General features: G+C 41.3%; 1 protein-coding gene across 3 annotated transcripts in view; it reads right to left on the bottom strand.

Moving 5' to 3' along the window:
- The window catches only part of LOC123511329 (solute carrier family 35 member E1 homolog), a 194,182-nt gene that overhangs the window by 132,600 nt on the left and 37,012 nt on the right, over nucleotides 1-24,570 (bottom strand). The window lies entirely within an intron of this gene.

Raw genomic sequence — 24,570 nt, 5'->3', positions numbered from 1 at the left:
GCTCACCTGTCCCAGCCACACCCTCCTGTGATCGGACTTCACCTGTTGACGTGGCAGGCAGTGCAGTAATTAGCTGTCTCACCTGTAACTATCCACACACTCTACACATTAGAAACTCATTTAACACCTGTATTTAATTAGATCTTTTTAATTTACCGCCCCTTTATTTATTCCCACCTTGTAATCACTTATAATATCTCAAAATTTACCGGTACAATTAACTTTTTACCTGTAAGTTCTTGAATTACCAGTATTTTCAACTAATTGACCTGCAAAAACTCACTAACTCACAATCCTGACCCATATATTCACCTGTTCTTACCTGTAATTTCCAGAGTACACCTATATTTTGTACCCATCACCTGTCAAACACCTGGATGTCATTAACTCACCTGTAATTTGTAGTGTCACCTGTACCAGTGCGGTTTTAGCATTGCTCGTTTTATTAATTAGGAGGAAAGGTTTGTTTTTATCGTTAGGTTAGGTCAGGATAGGTAAGGTCAGGTGTTTTGGTTGTCGTTGACCTTCTTACCTGTTCATTCCACACCTGGGGCACCATTGTTCTACCTCATTTAGAAGAGAAGTTGTTTTTGTTTGTTTATGTAGTTGTTTTAATTGTTTTGCTTGTGTTTCCTTGCTTTACACACACACACAGACACACACTCCGCGCTCCGTGGAGAACGGACGTGCCTCCTGCGCATGAACGGCATCTAAATAACACTCCACACGCTAAGCAATGTGCTTGAGTGAGAATAGTTATTGCTATTGAGGGGCGACCAGAGCGAGTGAACGAGTGTACAGAGTGAACGTAGCCTGGTGGCGTGTACATGGGAGTGATCGGAGGTGGGAGAACCTCCACACTCCAAACGACAGAGCGGGAACCCACAAAGGCCAGCCATAGCAGCCGCCAACGCATCCAACCACACACGTAACCCCCAGTGACCACACACCCACATGTTCCCAGGAAAAGTAAGGAAAAATGAATAGACCGGTAAGGAATAAATTACCAAATTCAAAATATGTTGATGAGGCCCAGGGAGCAAAGCCGAAAGTGGCCAGTCAAAGCATGAGTCCAGCTTCAACAGGGGCAACATTGCAAGGTAGATTGGTGATGTTGGAGAAGAGATTTGAGGAGTTAGAGAAGGAATTAAAAGTTCAGAGGAGTGAGGAGGAGCAGGATAGAGAATTCAAGGCTTTGAAGGAAAGAGTTAAGAGACTGGAGGAAAATGAAAACGATTGGTGGATGAGAATGCATTTGAAGGTGGAGGTTGAAAAATACAAGAGATGGTTGGAGGAGAAAATGGAGAGAGTAGTAAAGGAGAAAGATGACTTTAAGGAAATGATTAGTGAGCAGAATGAAAGGCTTGAAAGGAATGGGAACTGAAGAAAACACAATGGACTGAGTCGAGGGAAGCAGAGATGGTTGGATTACAAGAAATAATTAAAGATCAGTTGAAGGAAGACAAAAAAGAAAGGTCCAAGGAACTGGTTAATGTAATGAAGAATAAGGAAACATTGATAAGGAAATAGCAGAAAAGAAGAAGAGTGTGTTAATATTTGGGATGAAAGAACAAAATATAACATATAAGCCTAAGAGAATTAAGGAAGAATTGAAAACGGTAAGAGATCTGTTCAAAAATCTAAATGATGATGAAAAAAAGACCTACAAGAAGAAGTGGAAGAGATCCATAGACTGGGTCCGTATAAGGAGGAGTGAACAGACCGATTAAAGTAGTACTGAAGTCACAACAATCTGGAGGATGTCCTATATAGAACATCAAAGTTAAGAGAGATAGAAGGTTGTAAAGAGGTGTTTGTGAGAAAGAATAGAAATGAGGAAGAGAGGAGAAGATATAAGGAATTGGTGGAAGAGGCGAGAAGGAAAAATGATGAGCGGTCTGAGGAGGAAAGAGAAAAGTTTTTTTGGAGAGTTATAGGAGAGAGAGTCAGAAAGTGGTATGTGGAAAGAAGGAATACGGAGGAACCCCTAGAGGAGCAGTGGGTGGACCGTAATGTATACTAATATAGATGGGATACTGTCAAGTAGATTGGAATTGCAAGACTATATGATAGTGGAGAAGCCTGATATAGTGTGTTTGACTGAGACAAAATTGCATGAAAAAACAAAGATAAATTTGGATAATAAATATAATATATGGAGAAAGGATAGGGAGAGTAAAGGTGGAGGAGGAGTTATGATTATGACGAAGAAATAAATAAATGTGGATAAGGTTTGGTATGGGAAGAACAACGCAGAAGTGATAAGCATAAGGATAAAAAGTGATGGAAAAGAATTAATAATCATGGTGACCTATGTACCTCCTAAAACAAATTCTTGGACATTAAGGAATACGACAATATGATCAAGGATACTTTACAGAGTTTGGAAAGTGTATTATCTGGAAAAGAAAGGTGATACTAGTAGGAGATTTTAATTGTAAGGAGGTGGATTGGGAAAATCTAGTAAGTGGTGTTGGAGAAGAAGCATGGGGAGAGAGATTTCTTAATCTAATGATGGAAAATATGATGGAACAGAGGGTGAGGGAAAATACTAGATATAGAGGAGATGATGAACCGGCTAGACTGGATTTGGTGTTAACAAGAGAAGTGTATCTATGTGGAGATATACAATACAAGTGTCCTTTGGGAAAGAGTGATCATGTGGTTATGGAAATGCAGATAGCAACAACACAGCGAAGGAAGGAAGAGACATACAGGAGTGGTAGATTGAATTATAGAAAGATGGACACAGAAAGTTTGAAAAATTATTTCAGAAAATTAGATTGGGAGGAGATGTTACAAATCAGAGAAGTGCGAAAGAAATATGAGATTTTTATGAAATATTATAAAGAAGGAGTTATGAAATTTGTACCAAAGTATAAACCAAGAGAGGAAGGAAGAAAGGATTGGTTTAATGCAACTTGTGTTAAGGCTAAGGAAAAGAGAGATGTGGCTTGGAAAAGATGGAAAAGAGCAGGAATATACTAAATAAGGAGAATTATAGAGTGGCAAGAAATGAGTATGTGAGGGTAAGGAGGAGGAAGAAAGAAAATTTGAAAAGATATTGTAGACAAGAGTAAGGAACATCCAAAATTGTTTTACAGGTTCATAAATGGTAAACTTAAAAGAGAGAGTCCATTGAAAGATTAAAAGGAGAGCAAGGGATAGTAGATGACCCTAAGAATATAGCGGAATTGCTAAATAATAGGTTTCAGCAAGTATTTACTAAAGAAACAATGTTTGTAAAGCCACAGAATGTACAAGGAAATGTGCACATGGAGGACATTAAGATACCTAAAAGGAGTTATATAAAATGTTGGAGGAACTTAAAGATGATAAAGCGATGGGACCAGATGAAGTTTCAGGAAAATTATTGAAGGAGTGTAGAGAAGAATTGATTGATCCATTATATGATATTATAAGGTGCTCATTAGAAACAGGGAAGTACCAGTAGAGTGGAAGAGAGCTGAAGTGGTGCCCATTTATAAGGGAGGCAGTAAGGAAGAGCCTCTTAACTATAGACCTGTGTCTCTAACAAGTGTGGTCGGTAAGATTTGTGAGAGGGTGATAAAGAAATATTGGATACGGTTCCTGGAGGATCATAAGTTATTATCGGATCATCAATTTGGCTTCAGGAAAGGGAGGTCATGTGTAACAAATCTACTGAGCTTTTATTCAAGAGTGGTTGACAAAATACAGGAGAGAGAGGATGGATGGACTGTGTATATTTGGATTTAAAGAAAGCTTTTGACAAGGTACCTCACGAGACTGTTATGGAAAGTAGAGATTTATGGAGGACTGAAAGGAAAAGTGTTAAAGTGGATGGAAAACTACTTGAGATGGAGGGAGATGAGAACGGTAATAAGGGATGCAAGGTCGGACTGGTTGGTGGTGGAGAGTGGAGTCCCACAAGGCTCAGTGCTGGCACCAATACTTTTCCTGGTATATATAAATGACATGCCAGAGGAGTAAACAGTTATATTAATTTGTTTGCGGATGATGCGAAGTTGTGTAGGTGTGTGAAGAGTGAAGAAGATTGTGAAATTTTACAGGCAGACCTGGATAAGATTTGGGAGTGGAGCAAGAGGTGGCAAATGGAATTTAATCTGAGCAAAAGTCATGTGATGGAGATGGGAAAGAGTGGAAGACGGCCAAGAGGGTCATATAAGATGGGTGAAGAAGTAGTGTTGAAAAAGGTGGAAAAGGAAAAGGATTTGGGAGTGATAATACAAGACCATGGGCAGTTTGAGGCTCATATTGATAAGATGTTTGGAGAAACGTATAATTTGATAAAAATATTGGATTAGCCTTCCATTATATGGATAAAGATATGATGAAGAAATTAATTAGTATGGTAATTAGACCAAGATTGGAATATGCTGGAGTGGTTTGGTCCCCTTATAAAAAGAAGCATATAAGGAAGTTGGAGAGATTGCAGAGAATGGCAACAAAATGGTTCCGGAATTGGCAGAAATGACCTATGAGGAGAGATTAAAAGAAATGAATTTGCCTACCTTGGAACAAAGAAGAGAAAGAGGAGATTTAATACAGGTTTATAAACTGTTGAATGGACTGGATGAAGTGGATAATGAGCAAATGATGTTGAGAGAGGAAAACTTAAGTAGAACTACAAGATTGCATAGTAAAAAGATAGCCAAGGGAATATGCTTGAAGGATGTGAAAAAATATAGTTTCCCACAAAGATGTGTGGAGGTGTGGAATGGTTTGAGTGAGGAGGTGGTGTCAGCAAGGAGTGTGCATAGTTTTAAAGGAAAGTTGGATGTGTGTAGATATGGAGACGGGCCCACACGAGTATGATACCCAGGCCCTGTAAAATTACAACTAGGTGAATACAACTAGGTGAATACACATAAGGAAATTGGAGAGACTACAAAAAATGGCTACAAGAATGGTTCCAGAATTTGAAGGGATGACATATGAGGAGAGACTAAAGGCTATGGATCTACCAACCCTGGAACAAAGAAGGGAGAGAGGAGACCTGATACAAGTTTTTAAATTGATCAACGGAATGAACCAAGTGGATAATGAGAAACTGATCCTGAGAGAAGAATATGACATTCGAAGCACAAGATCGCACAGTAAAAAGCTGAGAAAAGGAAGATGTCTGAGAGATGTTAAAAATATAGTTTCCAAAAGATGTATTGAGACGTGGAACAGTTTAAATGAAGAAGTAGTGTCTGCAACGAGTGTGCATACTTTTAAAGTAAGATTGGATAAGTGTAGATATGGAGACGGGGCCACACGAGCATAAAGCTCAGGCCCTGTAAAAGTACAACTAGGTAAATACAACTAGGTAAATACACACACACACTCTCGCCGTCGCTGAGAGAGGACGGCTCGTCTCTGGCTGCGGATGAGAAGAAGTGAAAATACCTAAGGTGTTACAGGGCCCGGGTACCTCTGAGTTAGTGTCCTGTTGATGTCCTACTGTCGCATAGTGTTGAAAGTGAGGGATATAGAGAGTGGTCCCTGAGAGGAGAGTGTGGGCGGTGATTGTTTTGGCCGTAATCAGCTGACGATAACTAACATGGCGGCTACTCCTAGGCAACCCAGGGATTTTGAAGGTTTTATAACTACTCCAAGAGGACTGGAGAAATTAGATATGGATGCAAGAATCCAGGCACTGGAAAGTAAGTTCCTAAATATTTTGTCCATAGAAGAAAAACTGGATAGAGTTATAGCCGAGAATGATTCGTTCAAAAAAGAGATCTATTTGTTAACGATAGCGAATAAAGAGCTATTGAAGGAAAAAGTAGAGATGGAGAAGGAAAACAAACAACTAAGGAAACAATGTGAAGAGATTAAGGCTAAACTCCTAGAAATGGAGATGAAAATATCTGAAGGGGACTTGAGGAAGGAGGAATGCCTTAATCTAATTGATGCCAGGATGAAAGAAGTGAACCATGAACATCAGGAGGTACAAAGGTCCTTTAGGGATATAGTGAAAATGCAGGAAGAGGAAAATAAAGTGATTACGCAGAGTGAAATGGTAAAGGCACTAAAGGAAAATGAGTATGTTGTGAGAGATATTGCTGAAAAGAAATAATGTGTGATCATAACAGTATTGAGGGAGGAAGCTAACAGAAACTGGCAGGATAGAAGGAATAAGGAAAATTACAGGATTAAGTCTTTACTGAATAAGATCTCTGTGGAGGAAGAGGACCTATATGCTGATGTAGAAGAAAGAGTGAGATTGGGAGCTTTTGAGGAAGGCAAGAATAGACCATTAAAATTGAAATTAAAGTCTCAGGTGGCAGTTGAGGCCTTGTTGAGGAGGGCTTGGAAACTTAAGGACTCTGAGGAAACCAAAACAATTTACATGAGAAGAAATATGTCACAGGATGAGCGAATGAAAATGAAAGAGCTTGTAACTGAAGTGAAAGAGAGGAATGACGAAAGAACAGAGGAGGAAAAGACAAAGTTTTTTTGGAGGATGAGAAATGGGAGGCTAAAGAAGTGGTGGATAAAACAGACGGAATAGACATTACATGGAAGAAAGAGACTAGGAATGGAATACAAGTGACTTACATGAATATAGATGGATTTCTGTCTAAGAGGCTAGAATGTAAGGATTACCTAAGAAATAACAAACCGGACATAATGTGTGTAGTGGAAACAAAGCTAAGGCCGAAATAAAGCTAGACTGGTTTGTTGTAAAACACTACAAAGTATGGAGAAATGATAGAAAAATAAAGGAGGTGGTGGTATAATGGTTCTTACTAAGGAAGATCTGATAGTGAAGGAGGTGAACTATAGTAAGAGAAATGAGGAAGTGATAAGTATGCTTATAACAGATGGCAAGAGGGACATTAATATTATAACAGTATACATACCACCCAGAACCAATGCTTGGGAATATGAACAGTACCAAATGGTGATGAGAAATACTCTAGACAGAATGAAGCAAGAACTCATCAGAAAGGATAGAGTGATGATAGTCGGAGACTTTAATTGGAAAGAAATAGTGTGGGAAGACTATGAAGTGGTGAACGGTGGTGAGTGGGCAGAGGTAGCAACAAATAACTTTATGACACAGTGGGTGAGATCACCAACAAGGTGCAGGGGACAAGATGTTGCAGCAAGGTTGGATTTGGTATTTACCAGGGGCATCTCTCTAAAAGAGGAAATTGAACATAAATGTCCCTTGGGGAGAAGCGATCATGATGTCCTAAGCTTTGAGCTGGATACGGAATTAAGCACGAATAAGATTGTGGAACGCAGGGAGGAAAAATTAAATTATATTAGGGCAAATTATAACCATATAAGGGAGTTCTTTAATGAAATTGACTGGTCCGTGGTATACCAGGAAAGGGATATGCAATTGAAATACGATAAATTTATGGATTTGTATAACTCTGCTGTGAAAAAGTTTGTGCCATATTACAGAAAGAGGACTTTAAATAATAAACAGTGGTTTAATAGAAATTGTGAAGAAGCAAAAAAGAACAAAGAAAAGGCATGGAAGAAACTTAAGAAAAACAGTGATGTATTATCAAGAGAAGTTTACAAAACAGCAAGGAATAGATATGTTGAAGTAAGGAGAACAGCACAGAAGGAATATGAACAGAGGGTGGTGGAAAACTGTGATAGTGACCCAAAATGTTTTACAAATTCATAAATGGAAAACTAAATAAAAGGGAGGCAATAGAAAAGGTAAAAATGGGAAGAAGTATATGAGATGCTGGAGATATAGCTGAAATTTTGAACGACAACTTTTGCAAAGTGTTTACAAAGGAGGAGCATTTTATGGGAGGAAGGCCTACGGAAATAAAGCAAATGCAGGACATCATGGTTACTAAGGAAGATGTAAGGAAAATTATAAGCAATCTGGATATTAATAAATCAATGGGGCCTGATGGCATATCTGGGAGGTTGCTAAATGAATGTAAGGATCAATTGTTGAACCCCATATTTGATATTGTGGAAACCTCCATACGAACAGGATTAGTCCCGAAAGAGTGGAAAAGAGCTGACATTGTGCCTATATATAAGAATGGTAGTAGAATGGAACCGCTAAATTATAGACCAGTATCGTTGACTAGTATATTGTGCAAGGTATGTGAAGAAGTAATTAAAGCTAAGTGGAGTGAGTATCTAGAAAGTGAAAACATTCTGAGTGAAAGACAGTTTGGTTTCAGAAAAGGAAGATCGTGCATATCCAATTTATTATGTTTTTATTCAAGAGTGACTGACATACTACAACATAGAGAGGGATGGGTGGATGCTATCTACCTGGACTTGAGAAAGGCCTTTGATAAAGTACCACACAATAGACTGATGTGGAAACTAAAGATGATTGGAGGAGTAAATGATAAACTAGCAAAATGGATGGAAAATTACTTAATGGGAAGAGAAATGAGAACAGTGGTGAGAGGAAGGAAGTCCGAGTGGAAGAAGGTAACCAGTGGAGTTCCACAAGGGTCAGTGCTGGTCCCATCATGTTTTTGATTTATGTTAATGATATGCCAGTAGGAATTGACAGTTACATGAACATGTTTGCGGACGATACTAAAATTATGAGGAGAGTAAAGAATGTGGAAGATTGTAACAAGTTACAGGAAGATCTTGATAAAATATATGAGTGGAGTAAGGAGTGGCAGATGGAATTTAATATAGACAAGACCCATGTTATGAAAATGGGAAGAAGTAGATACAGACCAAACTGGGATTACAGGCTGGGTGATGAGAAAATTAAAGAGACCAATGAGGAGAAAGACTTAGGAGTAACTGTGCAAAACACTTTGTCACCGGAGAAACACATTAACAAGATTTTTGGGAAAACATATAACATGCTTCAAAATATTGGCCTTGCATTCCACTACCTAGATGAAGGAATGATGAAGAAGATATTATGTACCTTAATAAGACCCCAGTTAGAATATGCAGTTTGTGTCTGGTCACCGCATATGAAGAAAAATGTGAAGAAGGTAGAAAGGGTACAGAGGCTGGCAACAAGGATGGTACCAGGACTCAGGGAGTTAGACTATGAGGAAAGACTGAGGAAGCTGGGGCTGACCACATTAGAAGAGAGAAGAACAAGAGGAGACATGATAACTATGTATAAATTGGTGAACAAGATTGACATACTGGACAGAGAGTTGATAAAGGTGACCACAAGTAATCATCTCCGAGGACATGGAAAAAAGCTAATAAAAGACATCTGTTTAAATGACGTGAGAAAATACAGTTTCCCACATCGTAGCATTGATAAGTGGAATAAAATGAGCAGTGATGTCGTTGATGCGGTGTGTGTCAATCAGATGAAAGAGAGATATCACAGGAATGGACAAGGAGACAGGACACAGAGAGCTTAGCTCGGGCCCTGTAATACACAAATAGGTAAAATAGGTAAATACACACACACACACACACACACAAAAACCGCGTAGTGTAGTGGTTAGCACGCCCGACTCACAATCAAGAGGGCCGGGTTCAAGTCCCGGTAAGCGGCGAGGCATATGGGCAAGCCTCTTAATGTGTGGCCCCTGTTCACTTAGCAGTAAATAGGTACGGGATGTAACTCGAGGGGTTGTGACCTCACTTTCCCGGTGTGTGGAGTGTGTTGTGGTCTCAGTCTTACCGGAAGATCGGTCTGTGAGCTCTGAGCTCGCTCTGTAATGAGGAAGACTGGCTGGGTGACGAGCAGGCACCGAGGTGAATTACACTTGGTAAAAAAGAAAAAGAGGTAAAATAAACCACTCCTTTTCATGTTTTCTTATTCCTACAGAGAAATCTTACAGAGGTCAAACAAATGGGAAATATGGAGTAACATTTCATATCCTAATGCATACAATAATGAAAGCTGGTATTTTGGTGTTCAAACAATATAAAATCTTGAAAAGAAATTTGCATATGAATTCATTGTAAAAATACATATACAACAAAGCTGATTTACACTTTTCAAAGTGCTCTGTCATTAATACATTCACCAGAGGTGGGTGGTCTGATTTACAAGTCAAACTATCCGATTATCTGATTAATTGGAGTCAGATAATCAGATAATCAAATCAGACTAACCCCCCACCAAACGAATTAGATAATTGTAACTGCACTGCTAAAAGCTTAAAAAGATTTGCAATTAATCCAAGTCATTTTTTTTTTTCTTGCAGTAGCAGTTTCTTAATAAATTTTTCCACAGTAAGCCCCCACACTTAGCGAATTAATTAGTCTGGCAAAACTATTGCCAAATGCTAATTTCGCCAAGCACGAGTTCTTTATATCATATAAACTGCCTAAAAAATGCCTCAATCAGTCTTTGGACATTGCCAAAGTCCCTCTTTTGACCCTTAAAATACCATCTTTTTAGCTGAAATAAAAATTTTTGCCTTCACATATTAGAACACATGTACAAAACAGACCAATGAACAATAAATAAAGCTAATAAGACATAATATAAAGGCTGTAACTCCCATTTTTTCACCCGTTTCCCTCGCCCACTTTCGTCCTTGCCACCACCACCATTGTCCTTACCCCCACCGGTACCACCTGTTGTGCTGGTAAAGGCCATGTTGGTGGTAAATCGCCAGAATTCATTCCCCACGCTGGCAGAACAGAGGGTAGCACAAACAAAATGGCTGAAGGGGACTCTCACACTGCATTCTGATAGGTTTGGAGGGGTCTGACATCACCGGGAGCTGCGTGGTTCACCATGCGGCTGCCAGGGCACCGCCAAGTTTGAATTCAAATCACCAAGCGTGCACTCGGTGGTCCGTGGCCATCCTAATGCCAAAAATGAATTATGCCAAGCTGAGATTTGCCAAGTGCAGGGGTTTACTGTATATTTTTCTCAAGTGGTAAATCTTTTTGTTTTATTCTATTCTATTCACAATTTTGTATTATACTATAACATAATACATAAAATATCATGATTATTTATTAAATCATATATAATGAACTTTCAGAGAGAATATATTAGCATTACTGAATACAATAAGCCACCACACTTGGCGAATTAATTAGTCTGGCGAAAGTACTGCCAAATGCGAATTTCGCCAAGCATGAGTTCTTTATACCATATAAATTGCCTAAAATATGCCTCAATCAGTCTTTGGTCATTGCCAAAGTCCCTCTTTTGACACCTAAAATACCATCTTTCGAGCTGAAATAAAATCTTTTGCCTTCACATATTAGAACACATGTACAAAACAGACCAATAAAAAATAAATAAAGCTAATAAGACAAGATATAAAGGCTGTAACTCCCGTTTTTCCATTCGTTTCCCTCGCCCACTTTTGTCCTTGCCGCCACCTCTATTGTCCTTACCCTCATCGGTACCACCTGTTGCGCTGGTAGAGACCATGTTGGCGGTAAATCGCCAGAATTTGTTCCCACGCTGGCAGAACAGAGGGTAGCACAAACAAAATGGCTGATGGGGACTCTCACACTGTGTTTTGATAGGTTTAGTGAGAGATCTGACGTCACCAGGGAGCTGTGTGGTTTGCCGTGTGGCTGCCAGGGGACCGCCAAGTTTGAATTCAAATCGCCAAGCGTGCACTCGGTAGTCTATGGCTAGCTTACCAACAAAAGTGAATTTTGCCAAGCTGAGATTCGCCAAGTGTGGGAGCTTACTGTACGTATTTTGTGTAATATGAACTGTATAGTTTATTTTTTTATATCTTAATTATAATTAAATGTTTATTTTTTATTCTAAAAGCTTAGTTTCTCTTTGTATTAGTTAGAAATCATTAAAAACATTAAATTCCCTTTAGAAATATTGAAAATCACTTTAAAACATTAATAAATCGCTTTTAAAGATATCATATCACTTTTAAGAAATTTAATCAAATCAGAAAATCAGATAATCACAAATCAGATTTAGATTTTTGGTACCCAAACAGATGATTGAATTGGACTTGATGAGCAGGCAAGTTAGTAATCGCTAATCGGACTTCAATTTTTTTTTTTAATAGCTCCCACCTTTAACATTCACCATGTTCTGATAAAAGCTTCTCCCAATCCCCCATTTTGTGATTACTTCTTCAGTATCTTGCATCAATATATCAAAAGCCACCAAAACAAGATACTATCTCTGTTTAGCAAATAATGACAGGAGATGACTAAAAGTGATGGTTTGCCAGAAGCCAAATATCTTGCACCTGTGTCCACTTATCAGAGTGGCCACCAATGGCTCACTTCGTATGCAAGTAGATTTCTTTACGCTTGTGAGTTATACCAGCTATGAATGTGCATCTGAAGACATCAATGATGATGAACCACAGCACAGTGGTACCAATATAGGATACAGATATTCTTTGATATACGATCGTAATTGATTACTGAAAATCTAATCAGAAAATGAATGATTGCATAGTGAACTTAAGAATGAATACAAAAATTAATAATGCCTTCCAAGACCTTTATATGTGCCCCCCAAAACTGACAACAATTATGAAATATTATACCTAAATACAGTTATTACATAAAGTAATAAAACACTTAATACATATATCTAAAAACAGCACAAGAATAGAGCAATGAAATTCAGATAATTAGAAATAATCTTTGTACTTAACTCCTGTTGTAGTATCATGTGTCTTTATATAATATATATGCCCACTAAAACCCATAAAAATCATAAAATATCATACGTAAATACATTATTGGCTCAATTAATAAAACACACATTACATAACTAAAATAAATACAAAAGTAAACAAATAGAATTAAGATAAATAAAACAAATCTTATACTTCTCTCACTCAAATGTCTTTTCATCTTACCACCCCTACCCCCTCATCGAGGTTGGAAAGGATAATGCACAATGATCATTCACTCTACCAAATGTTCCTATACAGTGAACCCAAAGTTTTACAAGGGATTACATTCCAAAAGCACCCATTAAGGCATGAGATAGATAGAGAGAGAGAGAGAGAGAGAGAGAGAGAGAGAGAGAGAGAGAGAGAGAGAGAGAGAGAGAGAGAGAGAGAGAGAGAGAGAGAGAGTATCACCAATCATTCTCAAGGTGAGTCACTAGCTGTTACAACTACAATTTATGTCTCAAATTGTAGTTGACTGGATATCATTCACTATAAGAAATGTCTATATAGAAGCCGTGTGAGTGTATAATTTATAAAATTAAACAATACTTACCAAGTACGTATAATGTTTGGTCGTAATTTCACAAACACTTAACTGTCACTAAGGTAGTAAATGAGATGCTCACTTACCAATTCCAGGTCAGTCCTTCAGAGAGTAGGTCTGAGGAAGCAGCCAGCAAGCAGCCAGTGTATTCCAGTAGTACCTATAACTGAGCTACATGAAAACTATAGGGGAGGGTAAGGAGAGTATTTAGTACCTTAGTGATGCAGTTCATGAAATTATGGTCAAACATCATACTTGACAGTATTCGTTTAATCTTATGATTTCACTTCATGACTATTTAAGCAATGTCACTGGTAGTCAATGAGAGCTTCAGAGTGGTTCCTCAAACCTATCAAGCTAAAGAAGGCTAAAGAGAAATAGTGTGTTGAAACAGGAACAACATTTTCTTACCCGAAAATCAGTAACAAAAAACAAACAATTATAATAACAGCACATTTTACCACAATGTGTATGAAGAGTACCAAAGGTAAATGAATGAATTACACCACATGATGAATTTGAGTTTTACACAAGCTATAAAAGGATCGCACTAGAAAAATTACCAGTGTCACTTATAGGTCTCCTGTAGTACTTAGTGAATGTAGATTCCCTGGACCAACCTACAGTGGAGGTGTTTGTGGGCAAAGGAAGCCACAGGGTTGCCTTACTGCCTATCAATGACCTGGTGGAGTCAGGTGAAAAAATGTTAAGATCAATGCCAGCAACTCGCATTGCATCTTTAGTCCAGCAAAATAAAGTGTCTTGTGAAGCCATGTTCATTGGAGGTCAAGTGATTAGAAAGGACACAATGAATGAACCCTGCATGTTGTTTATTCTTTCGAGATAGCTCACCATTGAGGTGACAACACATAACCTCCTGTCTGAGAATAGGCTACAAAAACCAATTCTGATAAATATTCCCCTGGCCTAGAAGTTTTTAGAGGATCACCAATCCTGAAAGAGACCCAACTGTCTGAAAGTCATGTTCCTGATGTCTAACAGAAGCAAAGTCTGACCGTGCTGACCAGAGAGCAGTAACATAAGGATAGTTGATTTATGTGATCACTGAATTAGAGACAAGTCTACACTAGGCCAAAGACCTACTATGTAATCTAAGATCAACTGAGGACCCCAAGTGGTACAGTAGTGTGGTAAGGATTTCTGTGATAATTGAATTAGAGACAAGTCTACACTAGGACAAAGACCTACTATGTAATCTAAGATCAACTGAGGATCCTAAGTGGTATGGCAAGGGATGTTGTCCTGCTGGCTGGCCATTAGTTCTTGCTACTACTGAGATGGCTCATCGTATCATGTTGATGGAGCTATTGGTCCAACCTATTTCCTTCTTAGATTCAGTAAAAAGAAAATCTAATAAATGTTAGGGTATGAATCGTATATAATTATTTTCCCTTGTTTCTACACACAGCTGTGAGCAAGAAGTTCCTATAAGTGGGTTTAGGGCAAATGGCCACCATACATAGAAGTGATGTGTCCTGAAAACCTTTGTCTCGAAAACACACCTTAGCTTTGAATACAAAATTCTGTCTTCTAAACTGTCACACTGTCAGTCAGTCCCCAGTCACCCTTCATTGGAGGAACTTTTAACTTAGGTTGGTTTTATAGGTTTTTTGTTTGATACTATTGGAATGTTTTTAGTAGACATCAACTGGATTGTATTATACTATTTTGATGGTTCACTATGCTAATCGTTATATTCCGCTATGTAGTTTGATCGCCATGCAATCACTCCGCTGTTTAAATAGTGAACTTGTTCCTTGTCAGTAAAACACAAAAATGTTTTATAATGTTATTGATGTTATGAATTCCATGCTATGTTTTGCATCACTCAGGTTGGACATCCTCCTGAAGACACTCAGGTTGGACATCCTCCTGAAGACACTCAGGTTAAACTCTTGTCTAACTCATGTCGGACCTGGCTATAATCGAAATATAAAGGGAAGTGTCATGGAAAATTATATTTTGTTTGTGTCGATGACATTGAGAATGGCATTAGAATATGTCACCATGAGAGAAAATTAAGTTTACAAGTGATGAATATATCTACATTTTTTGAGAGTTGTGCTGATCAAGTCACAGGACCCGGTACAGCTATGGGATACCTTCAAACATGAGATTCTTGAGGCTGCCAAGGAATGCATTGGGGAGTGCCCAGGGTCAGAGAGAGGCTTCATCTCGATAGAGACGCTGGACAGTATTGAGGAGAGTTGTGCTGCCAGACTTGCTGGGAGCTGCAACCAGTACAGGGCTCTGTCATGTAGGACTAGAGCTCTCCTGAGGAGAGACAAGGATAGGTATGTAAGGGGTCTCACTGAGGATGTAGAGTGTCATTTAAATGCTAATGACATCCGACCTGGTTATCGAGCCCTGAATATACTCCGCTCCAAGTCTACATCTCAGGCGAGAGCAATCCAAACAGCAGATGGTCACCTCGTATCGGATGCAGATGGGCAGATGGCTTGCTGGGCTGAGTACTTTGAGCAGGTGTTCATGGTGGACAGCTCCAAACTGCAGGGTTACAGATGCTGGATGCTGATCCACCCATTGACAAAACTGAATCCCTCCATTGATGATGTCAAAGATGCTGTGGCAAAGTTGAGGGGTGGAAAGACAACTGGCATATGTAACATCAGTGCGGAGCTGCTCAAAGCAGGGGGTTGAAGCCATGATTTATGGGTTGCATGCTGTCTTGACTGCTGTATGGCATTCAGGTACCATTCCCTATCTGGAAAGGGAAAGGGGACTGTCAGGACTGCAACAACTACTGTGGTATAACATTGCTCAGCATACCAGGCAAGGTTCTTGCCCATTTGCTGTTGCTGCGTATCCAAAGTCACCTGCTGAAACATCATAGACCTGAACAGTCTGGGTTCACGCCTGGTAAGTCAACAACTGACTGGATCTTAGCACTTCGCGTACTGGTGGAGCGCCAATGTGAGTTTCGATAAGGGATGCTTGCAGCCTATGACGATCTCAAGAAGGCATTTGATTAAGTGCATTGAGAGACACTCTGGGATCTTCTGCGTCTCTGTGAGATTCCTACAAGGATTATTGGTCTATTAACTGGCCTCTACTCTTGGACTGCGAGTGCTGTGAAGTGTGGAGGGGGCATGTTCAGCTTCTTCCCTGTGAATATGGGAGTGAGGCAGGGATGCGTGTTTGCTCCATCACTTCAACATTTGCATGGACTGGGTACTAGGCAGAGTTATAGACCAAATTCAATGTGGAACATCTGTCAGCAATAATGAGATTACAGATCTTGTTTTTCCTGATGATGCAATAATCTTTGCTGAGTCACTGGAGGTTCTGGTAATGGCTCTAGAGGCACTGCATGAGGACGCGAAGCCCCTGGGACTCCAGGTTTCCTGGCCCAAGACCAAGGTTCAGGTGTTTGGAGGCTTACTGGATGAAACTACAGTCTGTCCATGTGTGTGGCGAGAACATTGAGATCTCTAAAAATTTCACATACCTTGGTAGTGTAGTGTGTAACAACTGTGGCTCAAGCTGGGAAGTTGGACGGCAGATTGGCCTGGCCCACAGCATTATGGACTCACTCAACACGAGTATTTGGCATTGTCGGTATCTGTGCAGACGGATGAAGATTCAAATCTTCAAGTCGCTGGTGATCCCTGTCTTACTCTACGGTTGTGAGACATGGACACTGAACACCGATCAGAAGAGGCGAATTGATGTCTTTGGTACTAGATGCCTTTGCAGGATCATGGGGAACCGCTGGTATGACTTTGTGTCAAATCAGCGATTGTTCCGTGAGACTGATTCAAGGCCGATTACCAGCATAGTCTGTCAACGCCAACTGCGACTCTATGGGCATGTGGCACACTACCAAGAAGCCGATCCTACATATCAGGTTGTCTCCGAAAGGGATAACCAAGCAAGGAGGAGGGTAAGGGGACGTCCACAGAACTCATGGCTGCGACAAGTCGATGCCTCTTGCTGGGAATTACTTGGCACAGGAAGGGAGCCTGCATGGAGACTTGTGAGGGGTGACTGCCTGGAGTGGTGCCATGGGGTAGGCGAGGCAACGCGTCCCCCAGCATATGCCCCCATGATTGATTGATTGAGGTCACAGAATATTGGAGATGTGAAAAGAGACAGCAGTGCAAAGCAAGAGTTTATGTAAAGGATGGAAAATTTATCAAATTTGGCAATGTTCATTCACACACAGCCAACACAGCTCAAGTAGAAAAGCAAGAAACTATTACGAAGTTAAGATCTCGTGCTGCTGAAATGGTGGAAGAAACTAATCAAGTTATCAACGAATGTATAGGAAATCTGATACAAGCATGTCAAGGAGTCATGCCCACTAATGGTGCTCTATGCAAACTTGTGCCAAGGAAAAGAAAAAGATGTCAGCATATCCTGCTAATCCTACTCTGCTCAGTTGGGGGGGGGTGACTTGGACTTTCGCTCCTGACATAAATTTCTGAAGTGATGTGTAGTTTTCTTCCGAGGGGTTAACCCGGGAAATATTACACATTATAAATTCAGGAAAACACTCCCAGTGTTCTGAGTGAGCTACAAACAGCTGGGTGACTGGAGTGGTACTCATATTACAGCATTGATTACCTGTCCTCATCGCATTTCATCACTCAGCTGGACATCCAAAGTGGTATAAGACTTCTACTCTCATCACTTCTCACTTATTGCTACAGGGAGAAGTATAATACTACACTACACAACTAAAGCACTCACTGTGTCGCACAAGACTTTTCAAATATTTCCGCATCACGGCTACGGAGTTGATCACATATAATTCAGTTGTAGAACACTTCTCAGATTTCTACATAATTTCAGAACTTGAAGCAGGGTCTTCGGAGGACTACAGCGACTGCTGATGGTTCCGTGACGTCATTCCTTCTCTGAGAGACAGACTGCCGCCCTGTCAAGGTCGCCTGAGGAGCATCTGTGACCTTCGCTTCGTACATATTTTCTCACATCTTAGGTGAGAACAAGCACAAAGTTAATACTACAATTACATAAAAAATAGCATCACACATTACTTTATTGTTATGTTGGAAGTTATCAGTTATTCCTTTTTTTATATATAGCATAACTACGTTAACATAGCGCTTCAATCATTCTCTCTGAGTGTTCATGTACATACAACTGTAGTGTTTGGGTAACTGTATTTTCCAGTGACTGCATGCAATTTTATATATTCTTTCTTTTATATCATATACTGCTATTGTAATTTTCGGTAAATTATTTCTGTGTGTCAGTGACTGCTGATGGTGAAGAAGCCCGACAAATTTGATGAATACTTAAAATTATATGAAGACGAAATTTTGCAGGAAGAAGCTAAAATCAGACAACAGTGCGAGAGTAACCTCATTGATGAAGAGGAAAATGAGATAGATAACCCTGACACTCCTGAGTCAGTTACTGTGGCTGAGAGGCTCATAGATTCATATTCAGTTCAAATTTCTCAGCCTTCCGGTGATGTTCATACCTTGAAGAGTGGTAAAACATATCCCGTTCACACAACACCTGCATCCACCATGGCTACTAACACTGTAGGTTCACCAGTCACCGCTCAAACAGTAAAATTTCTTCAAACAGAAAATACTGTTAGACCTTTCACGGGCCAGGATGTGGATTACTCAGTATACACGTTCATGACCATGTGTGAGGATGTCTTGCGTCACTTGGGAACGACAGATGATGCAGACAAAATTGCTTTTGTTAGATCAAAATTAGCGCCTGGTTCGCAGGCTCAAAGAATGATGGAAGGCATTTCTTTTCTCTCCCGGAACCTTGGGCAGAATTACGACCTTTGCAAAGAGAAAATGATGTGTATTTTTGGGGGTGGAGCTGAAACTACGCTCTTGAAACAAATCATCTCAATTGTTGAGAGTATTGAGAATGGGGACAAGGTGGAGAACCCTTGGGATGCTTCCATACCTGCAGGCAAGCAGATGGAGAGTTGTTTACAAGTACTAAGGGAACAAGGTTGGTGTGAGGGACCTAATAATACCATGATCACATTTGAAAACCTCTCAAAATTTTTTGAAATCTTCTTTTTGCTCTTTGAAGTACATGGGAAAGCGAAACATGCTTTTCTGTCTCTCAACTACACTCCAAATGACAGATTTGATGTACTTGTGTCAACTGCTGAATCCAAACTAAAGGAAGGAAAAGAGGGAGCCTCTGTTGCGGCGACGGTTACCGAGAACTTGCCGGTAGAGTCTTACAATGCAGTAGGGGGGAGCCACCCTCTAGTTCGTTCCTATTGTAACAAAGCAGGACATCATGAGAAGAGATGCCTAAAGCGAAAGAGCGATCAAAAGAAGGCTACGGTAAAGACAGGCTATTTCACCCCATCAGCTCAAGCACCCCACACGGGTCAGGGGAAAGCATTGTCGACAAGGCCTAAGAATTCTATATCCACACCCATGCTACCTTCTCACATACCTACCCTCATACTTCAACATCCACTTATCCTCCTCCTCCTCCTCTTTCTAGTCATCCTCCTACTTCTGCTACTGGTAGGTTTGCCACGACCCATGGCCAGATGAGCACTTCCTCTTCAACACTACCCTACTTTTGCCTTGTCCATGGTTATGGGCGTCACTCATCAGATCGTTGCCGACAGATTGCACAGATGTGGGCGGAAACAGATGCGCGACATGTTGCTGGCCCTCAGCCGGCGGGGGAAGCCGCGTGCCCCGCGACAAAAAAAAACAGGTTAGATTGTCCAGATAATCAATCTGCGTTCACAGGCACGAACGACGTAGCCACATACGATAGTATTGTCGCTGCCTGTGCTCAGTCCACTATCATGGCTCTACCTACTAAAATAGGGTCGTGTGGACTCTCCTTGGCCGTGGACACTGGCGCCACTGTGAATGTCCTCTTGGAGGACTCGGTTAGAGCTATCAAACGAATCTTTCGCGGTGGGCGGTGGCCGTTACGCCAGAGTGATTTAAACCTACGTGGGGTGACTGGCTCAGCTTTGAGTATTTCAGGAATGGTTACTTTACCCATACGCATAAAAAGAGGACTACCCATTCATTACTTGAAATTCTATGTCACTTCTAACTTCCATCTTCCAGCTGACGGACTTCTGGGATTGTCTGATATGAAGCTTCTTGACATGCAAGTCCTTCCAAACCATAATTCAGTCACAGTTCAGGGAAAGACACTTCAAGCAATGCAGGAACCTATGCCCTTATCTCTTCGTCATGACACCAAGTGAGGCGGTGGGGATAAACGTGGCGAGAGTCCCTCGTGTATACTACCGTCGGTTCATGTGTCTCCTCCCACTTTCGCATCACCTCTCAATTGGAGATGCGTTAAAGCCACTGTGGTGGGTAACCATGAGATTCCGGATCGCGTAGCAATGCGTATCCCCATCACAGTGCCTGATGCACCAGTAAACAGTGACATATGCTTCACTTGTAAACTTCAGCATCTTGCAGTGGAGTCCACACTTTCCACCGTTCAGGAAGGTAATGTCACTTCTGCGTTAGTGGTGAACGTTACGGGAGGGCCAGTACGTGTGAAACATGGTCTCTACCTTGGAGATGGATTAGTTTACGATCAAAAGGTGTTGCCTACTCCTTTACACTTTCCCAAAGCTTGTGTCACAACGGTGTCATCCACCTCTGACAGCGAGCTGGGGTCGGGCCCACCTCTAAGCTCGGTTGTCAATGTTGTGGATTACCAAGAGCTGAAGCACTCGCTGTTGGATATTCTCGAAGAACGTCACAACGTGATAGCGTTGCCTGGCGAGCCCCTTGGTAGTACGGAGCATGCCGAACACCATATTCTTCTCAAACCAAACACTAAACCAGTTTACATTCCAGCCTAAAGACTACCTCACAGTCAGAGGGAAATTGTGGATGAGCAAATCAAAGAGATGCTCCATCAGGGAGTGATCGAACACTCACATTTCCCCTGGAACAGTCCCCTCTTCCTCATTCCTAAAAAGGATGGTAGTTTTTGCCCAGTCATTGATTTTAGGAAAGTAAATGAGGTAACAGAGGATGATCGTTACCCTCTACCAGTCCTGAGTGACTTGCTTATGTCCTTAGGTGGTGGTAATACCATTTTCAGCAGTCTTGACTTGCTGTCGGGGTACTGGCAGGTACCTATGGCGAAGGAGTCCCGGGAAATCACTGCGTTTAGCACGCCATCAGGGCACTATCAGTGATTGCGCATGCCGTTTGGCCTAAAGTCTGCGCCACTTACATTCCAGCGGATGATCAATACATTGTTTGCAGACATGTTAGGTAATTCTGTATATGCCTATTTGGATGACATCATCATCGCCAGTAAATCTGTTGAATCTCATCTTCAGACTTTGCGTTCAGTTTTACAGCGATTACATGAAGCCGGCCTTCGAGTAAAACTGTCAAAATGCGAGTTTTTGAAGTCCAAAATCACCTTTTTAGGGCACGTTGTCAATAGTGAGAGAATCCACACAATGGACGATAAAGTGTTCGCTGTCAAAAAATTTCCACAACCAAGAACCATCGAGAATGTGAGATCATTCTTAGGTTTAGCAGGTTACTACAGACCTTTTATTAACCTCTTCAATACGGTGACGCCTATGTAGGCGTCATGAAGCTCCAGTAGCATATACGGTGACGCCTACGTAGGCGTCATATTTCTTTTCTGAGCTTTCTTCAGTTCTGTTGTCCCGTATAGTGTGTTGGATATCAACTACACACGCCGTATGCTGTCCTTGAAATCCTAATGCTCCTCCCACCACCTTTGTTTCCACCAATTACTAAAGATAAGCTACATGCATCCCACCTTGTGTCTAAAATTACCCAATGGCATAGACTTTTCCCCTCTCTCTCTCTCTCTCTCTCTCTCTCTCTCTCTCTCCATTCCCTCCCTCCCCATCTCCATTCCCTCCCTCCCCATCTCCCTTCCCTCCTCCCCTCTCCCTCTCGAAGATAAGTTACATCGTCCGCCTTGTAACATTCGTGGCTCACACACACACACACACACACACACACACACAAATACAAAAACAACAAATTTTCTAATCTCTCTCTCTCTCTCTCTCTCTCTCTCTCTCTCTCCTCTCTCTTCCCTCCCTCTCCTTCCCTCCCTTCCCTCTTCCTCTCAAAAGATAAGCTACATGCATCCCACTTGTGTCTAAAACATTAGCAAATGTCACTCTCTCTCTCTCTCTCTCTCTTTCTCCGAAGAGAGAAGCGTCCACTTTCCTCTTCGAAGGCGATATAGTGACTAAAAAATAGCAGCATAATACACAAAGACGACAAGTATGACAAGCTTGCACGAGTTTCCCGCGCTTGGGCACGCGGCACTACCACCCGTATATCATACAGGCGGGCTTTTTTAACATCCGGCGCGAAGGGGTTAAGGATTTTGCTAAACTTGCATCACCACTCAACCAGTTACTCAAGAAGGATGTTTCATTTCATTGGAGTGCTGCACAGGAGCGTAGTTTCCAGGATTTAAAAACAGCTCTCACACAGGCTCCCGTTCTAGCATTCCCTGACTTCTCATTACCTTTTGAACTCTACACAGACTCATCCTCGTTAGGTCTCGGTGCAGTGCTGACTCAGAGGACACATAGGGGTAAAAATCGTGTGATTGCTTATGCGAGTAGGGTTCTTAACTCTGCGGAAGCGAACTACTCAGTCACGCATCAGGAAGCTTTAGCTGTCATCTGGGCTCTTACCCATTTCCAAGATCTAATACTTGGGTACCCAATCACAGTTTTCACAGATCATGTCGCCGTCACAAATCTTTTCAAGGGACGTAATCTTAGTGGCAGGCTTGCACGCTGGTATCTTACATTGCAAGAATACTCTCCTCAGTTCAAGTACCATCCAGGTCGTGCGAATGTCGTAGCTGACGCTCTATCACGGAATATTCCAGTGAGTGCAGTCTCTCAAGCATCCCCCGTACATAATTTTTCTCTCCAGGAACTCGGCGTGGAACGGAACTCGGCGTGGAACAGCGAAAGCATGAGACATGGGGGAAAGTAATTTATGCTCTGGAATCTGGTGATCTTTCCACTTTGCCCTCCTTACATGTACCCTTCTCATAATTCTTTTTATCACCATCTAATGTCTTATGTAGGCGAGGCCCAAAAGAAGATGGAGGCAAAGATCTTTTGGTTATTCCAGAAGTTTTTGTTCCAGTCATTCTACAACTTATGCACGATCACCCTACAGTTGGACATCCAGGTCGTGACAAAACCCTGGCTGCCGTCCGTCGTGCATATTATTGGCCTCGTATGAGAGTAGACGTTGTCGATCATGTTTCACGTTGCGTTAGCTACGCTAAGCATAAGGGCATTATGTCTGGTCCTGCGCCTATGCTAGGATACCCACCACCTGCACAACCATGGGATGTAGTTGCAATGGACCTTCTGCAGCTTCCTAAGAGTCGCCAAGGCTTCCAGTACCTCTTGGTTTGCGTAGATCATTTCTCTCATTTTGTAGTTTTGTCCCCGGTAAAAGCTAAGACAGCACCTGCGATTGCACATGCGCTAGTTACGCACTTGTTCTGTCCTTACACCACTCCACGTGTTCTCCTTAGCGATAATGGCACGGAGTTCAGAAATGCCTTGCTATCGGAGAACTGCGCAAGTATAACATCAAACTCTTACCATCCAAGTTCAAATGGCCTGGTAGAGAGGGCGAATCGTAAAATCCTTGAAGCCCTCTGTCATGTTGTCACTAGCTTACATGACAACTGGGAAGACTGGATTCCTCAGGTTGCAGCTTGCATTAATGGTTCGGTATGTGAATCAACTGCGAAAACCCCGCACTACATTGTCTATGGAGTAGATAAGAGATTGCCACACAACTTGTTGGCGGGTCCCTCTAAGCCTGTCTATAACATAGATGACTACTCTTCCCAGCATCTGCGAGTTTTCACAGATATACATAAAAAGGTTAGGGAAAAATTGCTTGCTTCTAGGAATGAGATGATGCAGCAACAACACAAGCGTGCAACTCCTATCACCTTTAAAGTAGGAGATATGGTGATGGTTCAAGCACCCCCGAGGGAATCCAAATTGTCCCCTAAGTTCATGGTTCCGCGCTTAATTGTCAGCGAGGGTAATGGTAACAAGTTTGCAGTTTTTGACCCAGCTCTCAATACTGTAGAAATGGTTCACAGTGACAGACTCAAGATAACTAAGGCTTCTGATCCAGCTTTGGATAGTCGCACTTGCATACCGAGTAATAATCCTCCAACCACTGCCATCCCACCTACTAGTCATCCTACTACTCTTAGAATCTCAGGTCACGAACCTAACGCAACGCTTTCTTGCAGCAATGGCGTTTTTCCTACTTTTCTGGGGAACATTAGGGACTGCATTGGCTACTTCAACACATCTCAAGCCAGGGGCACTCGTTGTGCCCTTGGAAACAGTGACCCTAGTGGAAGATGCGTTGTTCGTCCGCTATTCTTACTCCACTCTTCACTCAGTGCCGG

Source organism: Portunus trituberculatus, chromosome 31, assembly GCF_017591435.1.
Source record: "Portunus trituberculatus isolate SZX2019 chromosome 31, ASM1759143v1, whole genome shotgun sequence".
In the NCBI taxonomy this organism is placed as follows: Eukaryota; Metazoa; Arthropoda; class Malacostraca; order Decapoda; family Portunidae; genus Portunus; species Portunus trituberculatus.
This window is presented reverse-complemented; position numbering and strand designations above follow the sequence as displayed.